Source organism: Carlito syrichta, unplaced genomic scaffold, assembly GCF_000164805.1.
Source record: "Carlito syrichta isolate Samal-C Ts95f unplaced genomic scaffold, Tarsius_syrichta-2.0.1 Scaffold309728, whole genome shotgun sequence".
Taxonomy (NCBI): domain Eukaryota; kingdom Metazoa; phylum Chordata; class Mammalia; order Primates; family Tarsiidae; genus Carlito; species Carlito syrichta.
In genome coordinates, this window is record NW_007253824.1 from 1,211,135 (window position 1) to 1,218,146 (window position 7,012).

Consider the following 7,012-nt stretch of genomic DNA (forward strand, 5'->3'; position numbering starts at 1 on the left):
CATGAGTGTATATTCTCTTGGTTCTCTTCTCGTTCATTATTTTTTAAAATCATTCTTTTATTTTTCAATTTTTTTCTACCTGACCCAAAATATGTTATAACAATTATTCAGTCCTTAACTCGGGTCTACGGTTTGTACCCTGTTATTCAAAAATCTAATTCACTCTGTTGGTTTTGTCTTATTGCTTTAAGTTTACATATCTATAGTCACTGACTCACATGTTTTTATTGTATTTCATTCTTTCTGAAAGTGGTGCAATGTAGGTCCCTCATAACCCTGCACCTGAAACTTTATTCTGCTAAGGCCCTTCCTGCCCCTATTTTTACATATGCAAAAAAGACTCAGAAAAACATTATTGATTCTCTATCCAGCACATATTGTTTTCCAAGCACCCCCTTCCAACGCTTTCAAAAACCGTTTTCTTCTTGAAGCCCAGGTACCTTGCTTTACTTGAAGCTGGTTAGTGCAATACTTGGATTATCAAACTTCTGTCAATTTTCCAAGTTCCTCAGGAACCCATGTGACTCCCTAGCTTGTTTGAAAGTTGATAAACGTTCTCTACAATAAATTAAATGCCCATTTATTTATTTTCCTTTTGAGAAGTAATGCTTAACTTTGAAAATTCACTAATTCCTAAATATACCATATAACATTTATTGCATCTTGGTCATTAAATGTCATTTCAACGTTTTATCAAGACTTTTCTCTCCACTCTACTCCTGACTTTTATCCCACGTCTTTAAAATAACATATATATATATGACATTTCTGACACTTAACACGTGTTCTCATGACACCTATCCTAACGTTTTCCATTCTCCTTCAAGTTAGCTACTTAACTCTGATCTGGACTTCCTGCAGGGTTCAGTGAGATATATGTAATCTCTGTAATCCTTGAGATTTAGCAATTTATTTATTTTTTAATTATCACGCTTAGTACAATGCTATGCACTGGGGGCTCACAAAATTAATAGGGAATAGAGAACTGGTGCTTCCTTCATACTCTTCAAACTCTTTTGGTGTTATACACTTTTATCCTAACATAAGATCATTCTTATTCTCTTAATAATATAATTTCTTCTGATTCTCTTTTTTCTTTATCCAAAAAAGAGAATTCAGCAAATTTGATATCTTCAATTTGCTGAATTTATTTACTCCTATGTTAGTAACCATTAAATACAATGTCAGATTCTAGCATTAACCTTGATTAATACATTTTCTGATTACTTTTATAAATATTACACATTTTACCTTGAATACAATCTTGGGGATGAATAATAGAATGCTATCATAACCATTTTACATATGGAGAAAATGAACAGCACAGTTTCAAAGTTCATTTGATTATTTGATGTACATGACTGATACTCTTACCATTAACATTCTTATTTTCCTCTGTGTGTATATGTGTGTGTAGTGACATGCTGATTATTATAAAATTTTAACTCAATTTTTTTATAGTTTTGTCAAATAAGCTTTATTTATCCCCAAAGAAACAACAAAAGACAGTAACCACAAAATATTTTCATTCTCAAGTGCATCCTGTTTTTCTTTGTGTGATTCAGAAAATGTTTAATCTCATCGGAATTTCTAAACATCTTGAATATGAGATATATACATTTTCTGTTATTGTGTAAAAATTACACATTTAAAATTTTGTGCTTACTTGAGATTAAAATTGAATGCATTGTGAATTATCTAATAATAATAATTTTGGTTAAAGATACAATGTATAACCTTTAGCCTAACTGAAATTTAACATTTGAAAACTCATCTTTAAATTAAATGTTAAATACTCTATATATTGGTAAGAAAATGTGATTTTTGAAACCTTGATATCAACAATACCTAAAGACTCTGAAAGGAATTATAAAAATTGTGGTAAACTAGTAAATGGGACATATTTTTCTGAAAGTTCCAAGGGCATAAACAGAGCTCTTTCTAGAATTAATACCATGAAGATGGTATTCCTAATTTGATTGTCTGATATTTACAGATGAAAACGCTTGGAAATATTGGCCATGATTGTCAAATGGGCAATATATGAGTGTTTTATCTTATAAATACTTCTTCTTTGGGAAATTTCCTGCAACTCCACTCATTCACTTATGTTTTATCTTCTTCTTGTCCTCAGAAATTAACTAACTAAATAATCTATTTTATGCAATTGAGGATTAACTTTTCAAGATGAGACACATTTGAGTAGTGTTCAAATTTTGAAGGACAATTTATAAGTAAGAATACCCATTATTGAATTACTAAATGGAATGTCAGGAGAGTGACTGATGATTTTAGTTGGGACTTTGCATCATTTATTCCCTCAATGATAACTGCCAAATTCACTGCCTTCTTGAATGGTAGTTTCTCCTCAGATCTCTTAGTCTTAAATATGAATACAACTATGACTTGTCAGTCATTTGAGTGAGAAAATGTGTTAAAATATTTTCTTTCTGCAGTCATTTTTGAGAAGATGTGGTAGCTCTCAATGTTAGCATAACATTGTATAACTCACTGAATGTTATTTATACTATAAATAGAAAAGGAAAATTGGACATTAGTTTACATAGAAAGGTGTATATGAATATACAATTCCTAATGTGCATATCCATGATCAACAGTCTTTCTTCCACCGCTGGATGGTCATTTAAGCGGTTCTAGATTACAAGACATGTGAAAACCTACTGTGTCTGCTTCTTTCATTATTTAAAATCTTTTCCTGCTTTTTATGTGGATGTGTTCAAAACTGTTGGAGTTATAAATTGACAAGCACGAGGAGAACAAATTAGTTGCACTACACTCATTCTGCCAAAACCTCTCATATATTTACATATAAAAACAAATCCTTATTTATTTAAGTTGCTATTTACTCTTCTTAAAAAATACATGCACCAATGAGAATTCATAGTGGATACTGAAGGGTACTATTGTATACAGAAAAACTGTTGTCCATCAAAAATGAAACATGGATTCAACAAGGAATATTATTATAATCAATAACAGAAAAATAAATTATTAATATTTGATTTATTTCTTATGTTTTTATTTAACAAATAAAATTACAATGTAAAGTTAGATGGATTTTTTTAATCAATATTTTTCATTATGATATTGTGGGGTACAGTTAAGGGTTAGGTATACAAATATGCTTCATTCAGGCACCCTTGTTGATAAGAGATGTCTCCCGGTCCCCAGACAGATATTTACTACTATTAATACTATCTCCCTTCCCCTCCCCCCCATAGTTTCCCACCACTGTCAGTCATTTTCTTATAGTATTATGTTGGATGTTCAAGGTCCACTATATGAGTGAGAACATGTGATACTCAAATCTTTGTTTCTGTGAGAGGTCACTCAGTATTATAGACTCTAGTTCCATCCAGGTTGCTGTGAAATTCATGATTTTGTTCTTTTTTATTGCTGCATAGTATTCCATCATGTATATGTACCACTAATTTTTTTAATCCAGTCCTCTTTTGATGGGCAGCATGGTTGCTTCCAGGTTCTTGCTATTGTGAACAATGCTGCGATAAACATACGTGTGCAGGTATCTTTTCTATAGAGTGATTTGAGTTCTTCAGGGTATATTCCCAGTAGGGGGATTGTAGGGTCATATGGGAGGTCAATATTTAGAGGTTTTAGAAATCGTCATACTGTTTTCCACAGAGGTTGCACTAGTTTGCACTCCCGAACAGTGTAGAAGTGTTCTTTTTACGCCACACCCTCTCCAGCAACTGTTATTTTTTGAGCTATTGATAACAGCCATTCTGACTGCAGTTAGGTGATATCTCAGTGTGGTTTTGATTTGCATCTCCGTGATGATTAGTGAGGTTGAACATTTCTTCATGTGTCTGTTGGCTGCTCGGATGTCTTCCTTTGAGAAGAGTCTGTTCATATCTTTTTCCCATTTTATAATGGGGTTGTTTGTTTTTTTCTTTTCAGCACATTTGAGTTCCTTGTAAATCCAAGATGCTAAGCCTTTGTCAGACCTGGAGTTGGCAAATACTTTTTCCCAGTCTGTAGGTTGTCTCCCTGCTCTCTTTATGGTTTCTTTGGCTTTGTAGAAACTTGTCAATTTAATGAGGTCCCACTTGTCTATCTTCTCTCTGATGGCCTATGGGTTTTGGATTTTGTTCAGGAATTGGATGCTGGTTCCAATTTCCATGAGGGTATGTCCTTCATTTTCTAAGGTTCTTATGGTTTGAGGTTTTACATTTAGGTCTCTGATCCATTTAAAGTTAATTTTTGTGTATGGGGATAGATAGGGGTCCTGTTTCAATCTTCTGCATGTGGTCAGTCAATTTTCCCAGCAACATTTACTGAATAGGTTCTCCTCTCCCCAGTGGTAGGTGGTGGAGGCTTTGTTGAAGATAAGTTGGTTGAGAAATTGAGGTTTTGCTTCTGGAATCTCAATTCTATTCCATTGGTCTATATGCCTGTTCCTGTACCAATACCAAGCTGTTCTGATGATTGTAGCTTTATAGTAAAGTTTGAAGTCTGGTAATGTGATACCACCTGCTTTGTTTTTTTTTTGCTGAGGATTGTTCTGGCTATTGTTGGTCATTTGTGTTTCCATATAAATTCTGTGTTGTTTTTTCTAGGTCTGAGAAGATTTTAGCTGATAATTTGATGGGTATTGCTTTAAATCTGGAGATCACCTTAGGTAAGATGGACACCTTCACAATGTTGACTCTTCCAATCCATGAGCATGGGATATTTTCCCACTTGTTTGTGTCATCTTTGATTTCTTTTAGCAATGTTTTGTAGTTTTCATTGTAAAGGTCTTTCACATTTCTGGTTAGGAAGATGCCAAAGTATTTCAATTTTTTTGTGGCTTTTGTGAATGGAATTGTGGTTTTTATTTGGGTTTCTGTTTGTTTATTATTGGTGTAAAGAAATGCAATTGTCTTTTGCACATTTATTTTATATCCTGAGACTTTGCCAAAGTCTGTTATCAGTGTAAGGAGGTTTTTGACAGATTCTCTTGGGTTTCCAAGGTACACGATCATGTCATCTGCAAAGAAAGATAGCTTGACTTCCTCTTTTCCTATTTGGCACCCCTGATTGCCTTCTCTTCTCTGATTGCTCTATCCAGGACTTCCAATACTATTTTGAACAGGAAGGGTGAGAGTGGGCATCCTTGTCTTGTTCCAGTTTTCAGGGGAAATGGTTCCAGTTTTTGTTCATTTAGGAGTATGCTGACTGTGGGTTTCTCATAGATGGCTTTTACTATTTTGAGGTATGTTCCCTGTATGCCTAGATGTTCGAGGGTTTTTATAAAGAAGGGTGCTGGATTTTATCAAAAGCTTTTTCTGCATCTAATGATATAATCATGTGGTTTTTGTTTTGCCATCTGTTGATGTATTTAATTACATTTATGGTTTACGAATGTTGACCCAGTCTTGCATCCTAGGGATGAAGCCTACTTGGTCATAATGGATGATTTTTGAAATGTGTTATTGAATCCGATTCACTAGGATCATGTTCAGAATTTTATCATCTATTTTCATAAAAGATATTGGACTGTAGTTCTCTTTCTTTGTTGGGTCTTTACCTGGTTTGGGTATCTATGTGATGTTAGCTTCATAAATGATTTGGGGAGAGTTCCATCTTTCTCAATCACCTGGAATACTTTCAATAGGACTAGTATAAGCTTCTCCTTAAAGTCTTGGAGAATTCTGATGGAAAGCCATCTGGTCCAGGGCTTTTTTTTGTAGGTAGTTTTCTTATTACATAGTCAATTTCCTTGATTGTTATTGGTCTGTTTAGGGTCTCAATTTCTTCTTGTTTCAACCTAGGCAGGTTGTGTGATGACAGAAAGTCCTCCATGTCTGAAAGGTTTTCTAGTTTGTTTCTATACAAGTGTACATAGGAGTTACTAATAATCTTTTGTATTTCTTCAGGATCAGATGTGACTTGCCGGGAGCCACAATCACTAGTAAAAGTAAGGTAAAAGGGACCTGAAAACAGGAAAAACGCCAGCTGGGAGCAAGGCCCCAGTAAAATGTGACCATGACGGAGGCAAAGCCCCATGGATCCTGTTGACGGACCTTCCTTAACTTTGAAGGATTGCGTGCATAGGCTTGAGAATATTCCCTCTTTAATTGAGATAATAGATGTGAAAATGGATGATGGCATTTGACAGCAAAATTTCTACATAGGCATAATGGAGGTGAGATTGTAGCAAAAAGGGTGCCCCTTAGAATGTGCAAGGATGTGGGATTAGCAATAAACCTATGTATAAAAATGTAAAAAGGGCTCAACAGCAAAAAATTTCCCCCCTGAAGGGACAAGGGAATGCAAATTTTGCAGCCTTTAGCTAAAAAGGAAAAACAAGTACTTCCTCACATGCTTTATAAGTAACAACATTGACAGTTGTGACTGATGAGGAAGTGAGAAACTGAGACAGAGTATCTCCACAAACAGGTGTTTTTGGGAAAAACAAGTCACGGACATGCCTTTTGATTTAAGAAATATTATAGTTTAATTAGAAAGAAGGTTAAAATTAAAGTAAGGATTAGAATTAAATAGACAGCAGTTATAATTAAAAGATAAATGTTAATTATAGATGTAGGTATTAGTTAAATATAAGGAATAGGAAATAATTAAGTTTTAAGGTAAACTTAAAATTATATACACTTAATGTAGGTTTAAAATTAAATATATTTAGGATTACAAGTAAGATTAGTTTCATATATAAGTGTAGATTTAGACATGTTTTGTTTAGAAATATAAACTGTAAAATAGGTGATAAGAAAATAGTAAGTAATATAGATAAGGCAATTAGAATTAAGAAAGTTAAATTTTTAAATTAATAGTATTAAGAATTCGTAGTAGGTAAGATAAGAGTGGTTATATAAAAGAAAAAACAAATCAATATATTGCCACGAAAAGTATATATAAGGGTAGAATTAAGAAAATAGATTAGTAAAGGAAAAGAAATAGAATAGCGAAGGGAAGAGATTCAGGTGACCTAGGGGTCACAGGACGTGGCTGATAAATTGGCAGCTGGTAT